The 17,216-nt window shown below is 37.2% G+C and overlaps 1 long non-coding RNA gene across 1 annotated transcript; it reads right to left on the bottom strand.

The window, feature by feature from the left end:
• Nucleotides 1-384: 384 nt before the first annotated feature.
• Nucleotides 385-9,068, bottom strand: LOC116587848. Its single transcript, XR_004284674.1, has 3 exons — nt 8,987-9,068; nt 1,454-1,591; nt 385-573 (listed from the first exon to the last, which is right to left on the bottom strand). It is a non-coding gene; the product is annotated as an uncharacterized LOC116587848 (long non-coding RNA).
• Nucleotides 9,069-17,216: the final 8,148 nt, after the last annotated feature.

Raw genomic sequence — 17,216 nt, 5'->3', positions numbered from 1 at the left:
CTGATAACCTGTCCTGGTTGGGAAAGCCATATTTCCCAAATGTTTGAACCCAAACGAATGGTATTTTTAAGGCAATATGCATGTAAATAAGTAGTTAGATAATAGATGGATAGATGATAGATAGATGATAGATAGATAAAAACAGAATTTGACTTCCAAAACACATAAGTGCATCCATCAAAGCACTGAGACAAAATGTTTTGAAATGTGATACCAAGTGTCAGTTCAGACCAATTAACTAATGTTTAATAAACAGGCAGCTTAAGTTTTCATTCCACTTGCAACCACTAGAACACTATTTCTAGGGAATCATATTTATTTTTAGTATAAACTTTTTCAGACTACACAAAAAGTAAAGACTAGACCAGCCACTCTCACCTGGGATGATTTTTTTTTTCCCCTGGAGACATCAGCTAGCATTATCTGGAGACAATTCTGATTGCCAGGGATGAAACTGGTGTCTAGCAGGTAAAGGCCAAGGATACAGCTAAGCATCCTACCATTCACAGGCAATGCTCCCATGACAAAGAATTTTCTGGCCCAACATACCAGTAGGGCTGAGGCTAAGAGATTCTGCAATAGAGAAAGCAACTAGAATGTCAAATTGTATAAAGGAAAAATTAGTAATTAACAGAAACATGCAGCAACCGTGTGCTACCAAAAGATGTGCGAGCATGCAAATGGTGGCAAAAATGGAAAGACCAAGAATGCCACTAAACATTTGTGTCATCGCAATCTGATGCCGAAAAATATGACCTTGGCTGGACATGGTCACCCTATGACCTTCCTTAGCTCCATTTGGTCACCGAGATGAGCACTGCCTACTCTTTCCCTTTTCACACACCTGTCACTCTTCCAACAAAGAGAAGCAGAGAATAGGTAGCAACCCAGAAGGCTGGCATGACAGCCTTAACTTTTGGAATGTTCTTCTACAGTCAATGGCATCTTATTAAAGTAGCAATCTTTAGACATTTTTTACCCGATCCTGTAGGTCTCCTTCCCACAGAGCATTCCTGGTTTTCTCTCCTTCATTCTCCTGTGGGAATTAGCTTTGTCTTTCTCTGAACTCGCCTAACCACGGAAGAAATGCATTGACACTCTATACTCCTCGTGATTTCCTCTTCCCAAACCAGCTAACCCCTTTGTTTGTGTCCATACATTTAAGAGAAAGCAGGACAATTATTGTGTGTGTCCCTATTATTCGATTTCTAAGACACTACTCTTTATTCCATGGCAATCTATCTGCTCTCACTCACAGAAGGTTTTCCTAACACCATTTCCCCTCTGGAGTAATCTCGCCTAGTTTAATGTAGTCGCTTCACACTGTTATACAAGCAAGCCCGTGTGGTTCTGTTTTCTTTGAACCATATACCTTGGCCCAATAAACACTTGTTAAGCCCTGTTTGAACACCCTTCAAAGCCATAAAACGGGTTCTGAAGATCCAGAGGTTACCTTCTTCTGAGCTCAAGTGTGTAATTCTTGAGGAAGTGTACAATTTCTTCGGTTTCCAGTTTAGAAAAACAGCGATTTGTCATGTCTCATATTTCCAAATCAATAGGCCAAACTCATGTGGTTTGCGTCTGAGCTACACTGTAAAAAGGAAGTAAAATGTCAGGTTGTTTATATCTGCAGGACTTTCTTATCTCAAAATAACACTGACTTCGCTTAATCAGATCTGCATTCAATAACATCGGCGGAATTCCTTTGCTGATCACTACTCTCTTTCCAAATCTGACAGCTTCCGGGAAAGGAAGAGTTAAACGTTTTGACAATTGTGTCAAAACAGAATAAAAGGCAAGAGTTAACTAGAACAGCAGCCCTCTATTCCTGCGAAAGAAAGAATCTATTCTCCTGGTCTGCTCTCACAGGCCACCTCCTTTTCAATGCTGTTTCATTATAGATGAAAGGCGAAGATAGGAGCTCCAAAAAAGACACCTAGGAAAAAAAGCGAAAAACAAAAAACCCTTCCCGATGATAAGCTTTCACTTAGTGACAAGCAGAAACCCTGTCTGCTGATGTCAGCAGAGCACCAGCGAGCTCCGAGCTCTCCATTGTGAGGTAAGTGATCAAAGTCCTCTATGGGAAAGTAAGGGCAGCCGCCAAAGTTTCTACTTTCCCTCAGAGACCTTCAGTTTGATTTCAAAGTCTGAGAGTCGTACTTCCTAGGGCTTTGGAAATTATAGTGTCAGTGCATTTTTTTTTTTTTTTAAATTAGCTATCGAAATAAAGCAGAGCAAAGCACTGATATTTTATTAGGTGTCCAAAAAAAAAAAAAAGGTAGTCTTTCTGACCCTGTACGCCGGGCAGGCCCCCTCTGTACACAAATGACATAAAACAGTCGGAGCTCATTCAGCACCCCCACTGAATTCAGAGTGAAGTTAGTTTGGGGAAAACTTCTCATAAACATGTTTATTATTTATATAGTTTATATAAAGTGATCTCTCTGCCTTAGAACTTCTTGGACACATGTTTATAACATTCACTTGCCAATTAATCATCTGTTCCCTTAGGATATCTTCGTAATTGCTACCTTGGACCTTTATTTAAATTTTCTGTTCGTTGCTTTTTTTCTTTTCTTTTTTTTTTTTCCCCCAGTTTCAGGTTTTTGTAACTTGGCTCTTGAAGGAAATTAGAACATCTTTCATGCATTTCTTACACAATTTTTTGCAACCAATGAGATAAAATGTTGGTGACGGAAAGAGTTGTGTTTTGTTTCCTCTGCCAGGATGCCTGAAGGATGACTGACAGGTCGTAGATACACACTATTCAATAAATTCAATACAACTGATACTCTTCCATAAAACTTCCTGTCACTATGCCTAAATGAGCCAAACCTGCAGCAAAGTCCAGGTGACCTGCAAGTCTTTGTTCACTCAACACGTTGACTGGACTCTGTCTCATGCATCATTATTTACTGAGCATTAATATGTACAGGCACACTCCCATTTAATCCTGAAAAAGAACCTACAGGGTTTGGTTCTTGGAGTGTATTTTCCAATTGTATAAACAAGAAAATGAATGCAGCATTTAGTAGGTTGGTTGCCCCCGCTCAAGTACACAGCAAGCGCAGGTCAGTCAGATGCCAGAGCTGGGAACAGCCTCAGCTAGGAGACCCTAACTAAGTCTCATGGTTTAAGTAATGTTACATCGCTGACTTTTGTTAAAATATTTAATACTCAGTTCTAGCACTATGCATTGTCAAAACATTTTAAAAATCGAAATTCATTAGATTCCTACATTATCTCTACGAGGTAAGCATTTTGACTTTTATTTGGTGGATCCTGAAACTGAAACTAAAAGAACAAACACTATCCTCCAAGACAAGAGACTTAAATAATTTTGAAATTATTACTCCTTCCTTGTATTCCACAAATGGTTGAGGCATGTATCAAAATACATGAGAAATATTAAAAATCACATTGTCACTAGGTCATAGTAAAATGGGTGATTCCAGGCCAGAATTCAGTGAAATATCACCACCAACAAAAAGAGTAACAATTGGGGTGCCTGGGTGGCTCAGTGGGTTAAAGCCTCTGCCTTCAGCTCAGGTCATGATCTCAGGTCCTGGGATCGATCCCCGCATCGGGCTCTCTGCTCAGCAGGGAGCCTGCTTCCTCCTCTCTCTCTGCCTGCCTCTCTGCCCGTTTATGATCTCTCTCTGTGTCAAATAAATAAATAAAATCTTAAAAAAAAAAAAAAAAGAGTAACAATTGGGGTGCCTGGGTGGCTCAGTGGGTTAAGCCTTTGCCTTTGGCGTGGGTTATGATCCCAGGGTCTGGGGATCGAGCCCCACATCAGGCTCTCTGCCCAGCAGAGAGCCTGCTTCCTCCTCTCTCTCTGCCTGCCTCTCTGCCTACTTGTGATCTCTGTCTATCAATAAATAAATAAAATCTTAAAAAAAAAAAGAGTAACAATCCTCATGTTTGAATCCTTACAAGGTGGCAAGTAATATTCTACATTTTTATGTACCTGATTTTATTTAATCTTTGTGTTAACTATGTGAGACAGACCACCGCGCTTCCCCATATCATAAATGAAGATCTGACTTGGAAAAGTTAAAGTCACAGAACTGTTTTTGATAGAGACAGAATTTAAATTCGCATTGTTCTGAATATAACATGGGTATGCTTCCTTACCACGCTACACCTCCCCCCCGGGAACTCACTTCGCAGGACGAGACCTAAGTCATGTGAGAGTTGCCTAAATGTAGAAGGAAGCAAGCCTGGACCGACAAGTTCCTGTTACTCACAGTGTTTATTAAGCAATTTATGAGGGAATAATTCTACAGGAAAGAATACTGGTTGATCAATCTATCAATTAAAATAAGCCAAAAAATAGAAGGGTGGTTCCAGGCTATACGTAGGATAAGATTTCATGGGGGGGGGGGGACTTCTGCGACCTGGATGAGTCAGAGACAACATGACAGGCAAAGGGGTCTTGAGTTCTCCCAGTCTCTGAAGTTACAGAGTCTCTATCACATTGTATCAGAGATACGACAGTGAATAAATCAGAGGGAGCACATAGAGGAGGGATAGGATCTGGACAGTCAGCAGAGAGGGTTAAGGATTTGTGGGGAGGACATGGGAGAAGGAAGACTAGTCACCGACTGAAGAATGAGGTGATCCGGGATTGCGAGGAGTCGGGCTCATCTGCAGGGCTTCTGGGGGGAAAGAGTGGAAAATGTGACCAGACATTCTTATCTTACCATCTTGAAAATCAGGCAGAGGATTCTGATGGGATGGGCTACTGACGGTTCCTAAGGTGAGTTTTTTTAGGAAGAATTTTCTGGTGACACCTTAGAAGGCAGCAAGACCAGAAACAGAGCCTGGTTTGTTATGAGGTGATGTGAAGTGATGAATGAGAACCCAAGGAAGGCATAGATGCCACAAATGTTAAGGAAGAAAATATATGACATTGTGCTGTGTTTATTACCAAAGGGAAAATCCACCTATGTACCTGAAGTGTCTGATTTATTCTAGAAAGGAAGACATGACCAGTGATGTTTCTAAGCAGCAGGCTGGCCTGCAAGTCTGCTGGAGTGCACTTGGACAATGGTCCGATAGAGAGTCTAACCCAAGACAGGAATTCAGGAGCACAGACCATTGGCTATGGTGACCTTATTTCCAGCACTGCAGGGGGATTCCGTCTTTTTATTTTTTAATACATTTACATAAAGACCCACGCAAAGTTGAAAAACACAATCACATGTTTGTTAATGATCTGTTATTATTATTATAATACCATATTTTAATTCAGTTTTTCCTAGAAGTAACATGGTATGTGGAAGGTGTATCTTTGATAGCTTATTAAACTTTTGACAAATGTTTTTATGTTTTCTGCTTTTGTAAAAAATTGCTACTCCTTCAAAAATATTGGCTCATATCTTGTATTTATATGTAACCACATGATTTCAAAGAAGCAATTAATTCAAAGCACTGATGAAATGGCTTTAAAGACAATCAAGATTGGGATGCCTGAGTGGCGTGGCTCAGTGGGTTAAAGCCTCTGCCTTTGGCTCAGGTCATGATCCCAGGGTCCTGGGATCAAGCCCTGCATTGTATTGGGCTCTCTGCTCAGCCGGGAGCCTGCTTCCTCCTCTCTCTGCCTGCTTCTCTGCCTACTTGTGATCTCTGTCTGTCAAATAAATAAATAAAATCTTTTTTAAAAAATCAAGATTATAGTGACTGAAACAAATTTTCAATTATATTTCAAAATCAAAAGAGATAATTTTAAAAAGAAGATATATTAGGGTACGTATTTGTTGCACATATAAACATGATTACTACATAAAGTCTAAAAATGATGACTTTATTTTTTTTTTTTTTACAAAATGGTAACTTTAGAAAATGCATTGTGCACACAAAAATCAATTCCAAATGGATTCAAGACTTCAACATAAGACCTGAAACTTTAAAACTCTTAGAAGAAAACATAAAGCAAAAGCTCATGATATTGGCCTTGAAAATAATTTTTTTTGCTATGACCCCGAAAACACAGGCCAAAAAAGTAAATATAGACAGGTTGGATGATATCAAACCAAAGAGCTTCTGCACAATAAAGAAAACAATCAACAGAATAAATAGGAGAATGTTTGCCAACCACATACCTGAAAAGGGGTTACAATATTCTCTATATATTTATATTCTACATTATATTTATTTTTATGTATGTAGTTACTTATATTTACATATTGTCTTATATTGTATATACATATTATATTTATATAGTATTTATATTATATTTAAGTACATTATATATATAAAATATTCAAAATTTCTTAAAAAAAAAAACCCTTTTAACATTTGATAGCAAAAAAAACCCCAGATACTTGATTAAAAATATCAAAGGACTTGAATAGACATGTCTTTCCCAGAAGATACACAGGTGGCCAACAGGGTTATGAAAAATGCTCTAAATCACTCATCATCAGGGAAATACAAATCAAACCCTCAATAAGATATCACTTTCTACCTGTTAGGATGGCCATTTATAAATAACAACAACAAGTGTTGGTAAGGTTGCAGAGAAACGGGAATCCTGGCACACTGTGGGTAGGAATGCAAAATGGTGCAGCCACTCTGGAAAATGACATAGATGTTCCTCAAAAAGTACTACTCTGTAATCCAGCAATCTCTCTTCTGGGCTTGTATCCAAAACAATTGAAGTCAGGATCTCAAACAGGTACTTGCACTCCCATATTCACTGTAGCATTATTCACAATAACCAAGACGTGAAAACACCCTAAAAGTTCGTTGATGGATGGATGGATTAGAAAAATTTGGTCTGTACATAAATATGGAGTATTAGTTGGCCTGAACAAAAAAAAGCAAAAAAAAAAAAGGCAAAAAAGGAAATCCTGCAATATGCTACCTTATGGATGAATGCAATAAACCAGTGCTAGAAGTACAAATATTACATGACTCCACTCATTCGAGATAGCTAAAATAGTCAAACTCACAGAAGGAGAAAGTAGAATGAGAGTCACCAGGGGGTAGGGGGGTGGTGGGAGGAGGAAAAGGAGGAGTTGCTATTTAGTGGGTATAAAGCAAGCACTAGAGGTCTGCTGTACAATATGGTACAATATATTTAACAAAACTGTTCTGTCACTTAAAAATGTGTTAAGCATGTAGGTAGATCTAATGATACGTGTTCTTAGCACAATAGAAAAATGCATGGCAGGGGTGCCTGGGTGGCTCAGTGGGTTAAAGCCTCGGCCTTCTGCTCTGGTCATGATCCCAGATCCTCAGCAGGGAGCCTGCTTCCGCCCTCTCTCTCTGCCTGCCTCTCTGCCTACTGGTGATCTCTGTCTGTCAAATAAATAAATAAAATCTTTAAAAAAATGCATGGCAGCTTGTTTAATTTTAGACTGGCATTTGAAGATTTCTTATGATTTCCTTGAGCGGAATTTAAAGCATAAAAAGTACTTATCAGAAGCTTTAAAAAAAAGAGCAATTACTGATCAGGTTTTCATCACTGTTTTATCACTCTTATTGCGTATTATTGAATTATGTTAACAATGCTATGTAAGTGTGCAGTGCTCTCACCACGCTTGGATGCTAAATGAATTCTATCAAGCTTACTACACCTGACGGGCAACATCTAGATTGGCCCATATACACTGACTAGTTATTGATAACATCCATTTCCCTGTGGAACTCACAATCTCATGACATGATACAGTGTGAGGAGGGGCAAGCAACCATTTGTATCTGCCATTTGTATCCAGTTTCTAGAGTCTTTCCTGGATCATTACTCAAACATTCAGTATTTGATTTACACAAACAATAATACTTCCTACCACTTACTAAATTAACACTATGTATTTTACATAAAATAATTATTTTCACATTTTATCAATATGGCAGTTGAAGACCAGAATTGTTAAGAAGTTCAACTGGGGCAGAGTTAATACTGTATCTAGTACTCGAGCATGAGTTTCATGGATTATTAAGGCCAATTATCTAATCCATTCTTCATAAAAATAAAATACGAGTGGCAATGAAAAGCAACATTTCAATTTAACACTTGAATTTAAAAGAAAAATTGTGCTTAATGCCTGGTTAAGTCTTTACAGGTTAGTTGTATCGTTAAAGACCAGACACTTTATTCAAGATTATCGCTTACAAATTTTTTTTTAATTTTCTTATTGGAAATCTGGATACTAAATATATGAAAATGTTTGCATTGTAGCTCAAAATGACAATCGTTTATTTAGTTAGGAATGTATCATTACCACAGATCAGATGTACTTTTTTAAAAAAATGCATACGCTTCTTGAAACATACAGAGTAGAGGAAGTTGCAGAAAAAATCAGGAGTAAAAAAAAGGAAAAATAGTATACCCTAAGGCAGTGGATATCCTAAATCGTAGGAACATTTAATTGACCCCTGGGTAAATATCACTGGTGGATTTAGATTACTTCCCTTTGTCATTTTTGAATTATTTAAGAAACATACTTAAGAATCTCAACTAAAACCTTTCAATGTAGCATTGATGTTCTAGATTTAGAGCGAGAGTACTTTTCTGTTTACTTTGAACAATGTTATCTAACGTTGAGAATTTCATTGGATTTTAAAGTCTAAAGTAAACTTTTGCTTAAATACATCCACTATGATACTAGTTTTCTTCTATTACTGCCTCTTTTACTTTGCTTGTGTTTCTCTCATTTATAGTATCCTGTGGCATATGTTTTACGCAATCCTTTGCGTACACAATAGATAATATTTTAATTTCTAAATGCCTCATCTGAATTGAGAAAGAAAATGTCACAGCCTTCTCAGCTTCAGTGTTCACTATCAAACCGTGCTAGCAAGAAACTCTGTACTCAGAAAGTAAACCCACTGTGCTAGAGTTTAACAAATATTCTAAACTATATAATGCAAACAGGCTGGATTTTAACACTAGTCCACATCAATCTAAAGTAATTGTTTTAAATGCTGTAAATATTCATTTGATACCTCTGCCATAGAATAAACAATTACTTACCACTCTTATATACTTCTGAGGTTTCCAGAATACCATAAGGATTTATTTACTTCCTGTAAAACAACAGGGGTCCTTAATCCTGTCAACAGATTAAGGAGCTGTTTTCTCTTTGAGAGGAGAGTGCGGAGAGCCCCCTGGCTGGGTGCTGGCGTTGTTTGTGAAATGCTGCCATCTATGGGAGAGCAGTGAGCATTACCTGTAGGGCCAACGCAGAGAAACCACAGCGCAGGATCACTGCTCTACAAGGTGGTTAGTCCAGTAAATGAAGCAGTTCTTGGTCAATAAACAGGAATAAAAATTATAGCACTGGTTAGAAAATAAATTTTAGAAACTCCAAGCCGGCACCACTCGGTGCCACAGCTATTATACTTTCGCCTAAAGTGTTGCAGTGTTATTAGAACACTACCATCTGGGGTGCTGGGTGCCTCAGAGGGTTAAGCCTTCAGCGGAGGTCAGGGTCTCAGCGTGTCCGGATCAAGCCCCGCATCAGGCTCGCTGCTCAGCGGGGAGCCTGCTTCCCTTTCTCTCTCTGTCTGCCTCTCTGCCTACTTGTGATCTCTGTCAAATAAGTAAATAAAATTATAATAATAATAAAAAGAACACTATGATCTTTTGCACACTTGCAAACAGATATGCTAAATAAGCTAATCACACAATTTTTTAAAAACCCTGTCCAGTCTGAATGGTAACAGAAACCAAATTTGCAACCTGCGCCTGATCTTCCTGTACAGCTGAGGCCTATGAGACAATTTGACATATGTTCATTCAAAAAACTGCAAGGAAATCCTGATTTGACAGTTTCTCCTTCTGCTCATTCATTTGAAGTTCACACATTAACATCATAAAACATTTTGCTGTTTGAAAGGTCCTTGTGTGTTCATTGACAACATTGGCGAAGCGCTTTCAACAATAATATCATTTCTTACTCACTCCAACCCTAGGAAGCCAATATTGTCATTATTGCCCCTATTTCCCAAAAGAGTGAACTTCCCCAGGAAGAAAAGTTAAGTCACTTTGTTTCTGTTTTATAGATAAGTAAGGAATAGACCCAGGATTTGAACACAGTCTGTCATTCCTAGACCTTCCTTGTGGTCAAAGAATGATGATTTAAAACTTGTTCTCTGTTTTCTGCTTTCATTTTACATCCAAATGGCCTTGGGCAAATCATTTCACTTTGTCTCAGTTTTCTTATTTCTGAGACAAAAAGTTTTGGGTATATATGTCAATGTTCCTTTCCAACTTGAAATCATATAATTCATCTTGCTTGTTGAAGACACAATTAAAGAGTCACAGATTGTCATAAGGAGAGAACTCTAAAGGTTCTTTAATTCAATTCTCTCATCAACAACAAGGAGCTAGTCTTGTGGGGAAAAAAAAATCAGAGAGCTAAGAGGCACTATCCTTGGAAAAATTAACTTTCTATGCACCAATATCCTTAACGGGCTCAATTTCAGTTTGTTCTAGGCCCTCTGGTTCTCACTTAGCCCGCTAAGTGAGAAAAGGGAGAACAAAAAGGGTCCCCTCAGTGATTTCAACAGGCAAAATGGTAATATGGTAGTGGTTACTCATCTGATGTAGACTAGGAAGGAACAAGGAATCTGTAGAATTATGAGGTATACTGACTTGTAGACTTAATAGAGCTTGGAGTCCAGGAAGCTAGACCTCAAGTGGGATGATGGGTTTGTCAGTGAGATAAATGAGCAGGCATTCCTCCAAACTACTACCTTGGTAGTGAGGAGAACAGTATTTTTTCACCATTATTTATACATCTTTGGATGCCCCAAACATGGCTGAGTATAATGGCTTTGTTGTTAGTAGAGCTTGGAAAATAGTTTTCAAGTGAATGAGACACTATCCCATTTCTGTCTAACAATGGACAGCTGCAAAAGGCATTGCTTCAAACCTAATAAGGAAAAAAAAGCTAGATTATTTACAATATCATAGCTTTTCTTGAATTCATTAGAGAGCTGATTCCTCAAAGTGATAAGCAAACCAAATCCAAAGATGAATAAATCCACCCAAGGGAAGACAGCACACACAAACGATCTCACTTTAGTTGGGACAGGAAAGAAAAAGCCATAGGAAAAGGAATAAGCAAACTTTAAAAAAAAAAAATTAGTATATTTATTTTAGAGAAAGAGAGAGCGACTGGGGTGAGGGGCAGAGAGAGAGGGAGAGAGAGAATCCCAGACAGACTCCCTGTTGAACACAAGCCTGATGTGGGGCTTGATCCCAGGACCCCAAGATCATAACCTGAGCCAAAATCAAGAGTCAGCCCCTTAACGGACTGAGCCACCCAAGTGCACCAAGAGATAAGCCAACTTTTTAATTACTTCTTAAAGACCAAGCGTAGACTAGTATGTTAGTTTGGAATAGGTAAGGCATAAGGAAAGTTGGCAGTTACTTGCAGACCATTTTTGACAGGTCCCTGCCAGGTGTTTATGAGAAAGATGAGGCTTGGACAAGAAGCCAGAGAAATCTCTTAGTAGTGCAAAGAAAGCAGATGATGATCTCCATGGAGATACAGGCAGAGGCCCTGCCCACTTCTCTGGACCTCTTCAAAGTGACTGCCTTCGCTTCTGGGGTTTGAGTAGCAGAAAATAAGTTCAGACTTATTGTGGGGAGTGGAAGGGAACTCTTCAGGATACAGGTAAAAATTCATTACTATTAGAAAGAGGGTTGAACCCTGTACTCCCGGGAGGAGAGATACAAAATAGTCTTAGATCTAGGATCCTACATTGATGCCAAGTGAAGGCCTGATATTGCCAGCAGATTAGCAGGAAATCCCACCCAAAACTTCCAAGAACTGTGAAGAGTCTGAAATTTTATCCTACTTACAAACTAACAAGTTGACTTGACACAATTTCATAGATGCTGGAAAAATAGTACAAGGCTCCTAGGGCATAGACAAAGAACAGTTTAACACTCACAGCAATAGTGGTAGTCAGATATTATTACTTTCTTATACAGATCCCTGAGTCCCGTTTTCTATAGGGTGACATGATAAAGGCTGGATGATGTCTGTACACGTAGTGGGTTTCTTTACAGAAGAGGAGCTTCAATTGAGGATGTTCCAATCTTTTATAATGGACTGCAAGCAAACTTATTTAACTTTTGCCCCAGAAGGAGATTTGATCTTTATTTTAGTGAATAACTAACAAATCTAGCCTGTGCTCCAGAGAGACATCATCTTTTTCTGTCAAAGTTGTTCATTATACAAAATTGTTGAAAAGAAAGCAAAAAAAAAAAAAAAAAAAAAAAGGTACTTAGTGTCTCAGCTGATTTAATGTTCAGAAGCACAAGAGACTGACGGACAATTGTCTCTTAAAAAATACCTGCCACAGGGCCTCCTGGGTGGCTCAGTGGGTTAAAGCCTCTGCCTTCAGCTAAGGGTCCTGGGATCGAACCCTGCATCAGGCTCTCTGCTCAGCAGGGAGTCTGTTTTCTCCTCTCTCTCTGCCTGCATTTATGCCTACTTGTGATCTCTGCCTGTCAAATAAATAAATTAAAAATCTTAAAAAAAAATAAAACAAAAAAACAATCTGCCACAGATAAGAAGACAGGGATTGCTGCCATATGGAGAAGGGACAAGATCACTAAATATGTCCCATCCTGGAGGCCAAGACACATATGTAGGTCCTGCCCAAGAGTAATTCTGGACTGTGACAACAAAGAATCCTTTCAATTCTACTATGCACCAAGCACTGAGTACCCAGCACAGCACTTTGCAACTGAGAGAGTAACAAGAACATGGAGAGACTCTTCTCTGTGGTACAGGTGTGCAGGGTGGCCAAAAGCTGATGGGGTAAAGTGGGCCCTGAAAAAATCTTTGGGGACCACAGACTCCCTTCTAAGCAGCTGAAGGAATTTACAGTCTCTAGTGCATTGACACTAACCATAGAAAAATAGGCTCAGCCAACCCTGGCTCAACCCTACACACTAAGTACCTCAGAAAAGAAAATGCAGAACCATTACTAGGCTTAAATACTATTTTTATCTACTTATGTTGTTCTTTCTGTGCTCTCCAATAGTCAATAAAAAATTATGAAATACACACACAAAGAAGAATTCAGGGAAAAAAATCAACACATTTTCAAGAGATAAAGCAATCAACACAACAAGAAGCAGAGATGACTCAGATATTGGAGCTCACTGGAAGAAGCTTTAAAGCAATCATCACTAGACATTAAAGGATCTAGTGAGAAAGGTAGACAATGAATGGAAAAATGGGAAATTTCAGCAGTCAGAAATAGCAACATTGAAATGCTATAAGTTAAAAATAAATGAAGAAAAAGTCCTATCAGAGATAAAGAAGTGAGTCCTCAGCAGAATCATGAGTAGAAGAGACACAAGTAAAGAAAGACCGAGTGGATTTGAAGTTAGGTAAACAAAATTATTCTAACTGAAACATAAAATTTTGAAAAAGTGTTAAATAATGAAAACAGAACACCCAAGATCTTAGCACAATATCAAATGGTATATGCATGAAATTGGAGTCCTACAAAGAGAAGAGAGATGTAACAAGGTAGAAAAAAAAAATTTGAAGAAAGAATAGTAATGAGAATTTTATGAAGATAATGAAAAACATCAAATCACATATCAAAGAAACTCAAACTAAGCAAAAACAAGACACATCATCGTCAAACTAAAATATAAAGATGAAGAGAACATCTTGAAGGCATCAAGAGAAAAAAGAAATATTACAGATAAGAGAATAAAGGTAAGAATTAGAGCAAAGATTTCCTCAGAAATAATGCAAGCCAGAAAGACAATGTAGTGACAATTTAAAAAGACTAAGGGTGGGGCTGGGGGGAAAGCCTGTTGAGGGAATTCTATAGGGAAGATAGCTTTCAAAAATGGAGGTGGATAAAGACTTTTGCTCACAAATCTGAGAGAATTCATTGTTATTAGACCTGCTTCTCAATATTAATGAAAGTTCTTTGGGCACCAGGCATCTATCAGATGGAAATGCGACCCTCACAAAGAAATGAAGACCCCTGGAAATATCAAAATATCAAGGTTTGATGACCACTTTAATGCTGCAGTATAGATGGCAATGGGAAATGAAAAATGAAAAATGTTCTTAAAAATTTTCAGTATTTATAAATTTATATTGAAATCATTGATATATGAGATGACAACCATAATCATATTATTACATTATAAGTAAACATCATCATGATGATGATGAAAATAGTAATAAAAATTTGAACTCTCAAGAAGATACTTAGAATGAGAATCTAGAAAACAAATACCCACATACATAGACACCTTATAATCAAAATGCTCAAATCAAAGACAAAGAGAAAACAGGAATGACAATTGGCAATACTATGAACCTGACCAGCTGGTAATAATGATGAGAAAAGAATAAAGTAAAAACTACCAAAATAAAATCATGTATACATACTCTAAGCTTATGAAATCTTTGGGGAAAAGGTCCCAAATAATTATATTCCTTTCCAAAACTCATGTGTGTGTGTGTGTGTGTGTGTGTGTGTGTGTGTATAAAATATACATATATATTTATAAATATATATATATATATTTTTTTTTTACCCAGTTACTATACATTGAGAAATAGTCCCAAACACAGAAAAGAATGCTTTGATCAGAGTTGCTTCATGCTGTTTATCTATCACCACAATCACCTCTTTAGAGGCTTACATGGTTCTAGTCTCATTTATGGAATGGATTTTGTAAACCATAAATCTCTTCAAGCCATTTCATTTTCTAAAGGCTTTACACAGTTTCCATGATCTCCAAGATCTCTTTCAGACACCACATGGGTACTTCGCAGACTTAGTCCAAGCCTTTTTTTCCAGGCAACCCTGGCTGTTCCCTCAAGGCAATCTCTGGGGAGCCGCTGACTTGCCATAAGCTAGACCCCACCATATTTACATAAATGAGTTGACATTTTCTAATAATTCCAAGCACTTCCACTCTTGTGCATATACTCATCCCTCATAATAACATCTATTTTATAAGATTTGGTGAAGATTAAATATGATAATATATGTAAAACACTCAGAACAGTACCTGTTGTGTAATAAATATCAATTTCTAAATTTTGATATTATTTTGCAATTGTTTACTAACCTGTATATATTTTTTCTCTAGAACATTGTTCATCTCTGTATTGTACCTGGCACAAACTAACTCTTAAAAATATTTGTTGATTAAGAGATAAAATCTGAATATTTATTAATAAGAGATTTTAAAAATGCAGTTTAACCCCTTGATTATTATGGATTATGGATTATTATTTCTTTATTTAAAAAAAATAGTGGTCTACACCTGGAACTAGCATAGTATTATATGTCAGTTATATTTCAATAAAAACTGTAAAAGAAAATAGTCATCAGTAAACATTAATGTTTTAAAAGCTTATAATTTATTTTTTTTTATATTTTATTTATTTATTTTCCAGAGAGAGAGAGCATACACAGGGGGAGTGACAGGTTTAGGGAGAACCAGGCTCCCCACTAAGTGAGGAGGCTGATGCAGGTCTCAATCCCAGGACCCTGGGATGCTTAGCCAACTGAGATACCCAGGTGTCCTTAAATGGTTACAGTTTCAGTAAAATGAACATTTGATAAAAATCTATACAAATGATATTAGTTCAGTATTTAAGAATACACATAAAATGAAAAAGATTAAAAGGAATTAAATTTTCGAATAGTGACTTTGAGGTCATCCAACAAATATCTGTTTATGTTTTACTAAACTTGAATATGAATTAATTTTTCTTCTCTTTTCTAATACTTCTGTCTTGTGCCTATCATTTTTACAATGAAAAACAAATAGAACTGAAAAGAATTTCAAAAACCATGAGGAACAATATGTTTTGATTCTATCCTTTCAATTCAACGTTTCAGATTTTTTTTTTTTCTTACCTGGATAGTTAAGACACCATAGTGCCTAATTGTTTCTTCCTCCTACCTGTCTGCTCACTTCTCATAGGCCTTTCTTGGTAAATCCAATCATTGCAATCACTTAATGTTGGAGTATCTCAGAGATCAGTCTTCTGACCTCTTTTCTATGTGTATTCACTTCCTTTCTTACAGCCTTAAATATGTATTTGAAAATCCATATTTTTATATTCAGGTACGACCTCTCCCCTAATTCCAAGCTAGATATTCAACCGTGTACTCATCAGACCTTCTTGAATCCAGGAAAGACACCTTAGACTTAACAAACATGCCTGCAATTCAAACATTGACCTTCTTGTGTTCCACCATCAAAGCTCTGGATCTTTTGAAATCTTCTCCATTTGTCTATTTTCTCAAATAACATATTTATTTGCTTTTTAAAAAAATTTTTCATATTAACACTCAACCTAGTGAACCAAAAACAAAATAACTTAAAAATCAGGTAATTCCTAAGGACTTAGCATGTAGTTATAAGAGCACAGTTATTAAATCCTCTAATGGGACTTGTAATAAACATGACACTAGAATCCTAATTTACTTCATAGAGATGTTTCTAGGAAAGATAAAAATGCTTTTCACAAAAAGATATTTATTATTTTAAATGCTCAGTACAGAGGCTTTGGAAGCAACCAAACGCCCAGTAGAAAATACATTCCTTCCTTATGCTGTTCATTTTCATTCACTTGTTGAATTAACAGCTATTATATGAGCACCTGGACTTTATAAGATATATGTTCCTTGACACTGAGGAGGCAGGAATGAACAAAGCACACAAAATTCTTGTCTTCATAGAACTTCTAATGTGGAAGACAGACAACCAAATAAGAAAAAGCCGTAAAAATTATGATAGGCAGTGAAAATGTTGTTAAGAGGGTATTATTTAGATATCATTAAGGAGGGACACTTTGAACAGAGACCTGAATATTTGAGCAGAAATTAAAGATATTTTTCTCATAAGACAGCTCAGAACACTGTTAAATCCACCTGCGTGGCTTACTTAATAAGTTGTGACAGCCCAACTGGTTTGCCGTTAGTGATGGAGATATTCAGTATGAAGCTTCCAGACCTTACATTTGCCAGCTTACAACATGATTGTGCAGAATAATTTTCTATTTTGCTATGGGGTGGTAATGTTTGTGCTTAACTCAAACTCATCTGAGCTAAGTTGGCTCGGGTGCTGCTGCTGAGCTCCAGTGCCCATTTCATTGGAAGATTTGGACATAGCCCAGACTGTTTCATTTAGTTCAGGAGTGGCTTTTCATTTCATTTGATTTGGAAGAAATATTGGTCAATGAAGC

The sequence above is a fragment of the Mustela erminea genome, chromosome 4, assembly GCF_009829155.1.
Source record: "Mustela erminea isolate mMusErm1 chromosome 4, mMusErm1.Pri, whole genome shotgun sequence".
NCBI classification, from domain to species: domain Eukaryota; kingdom Metazoa; phylum Chordata; class Mammalia; order Carnivora; family Mustelidae; genus Mustela; species Mustela erminea.
The sequence above is the reverse complement of the archived record's forward strand: the minus strand, read 5'-3'. Positions and strand labels throughout refer to the sequence as shown.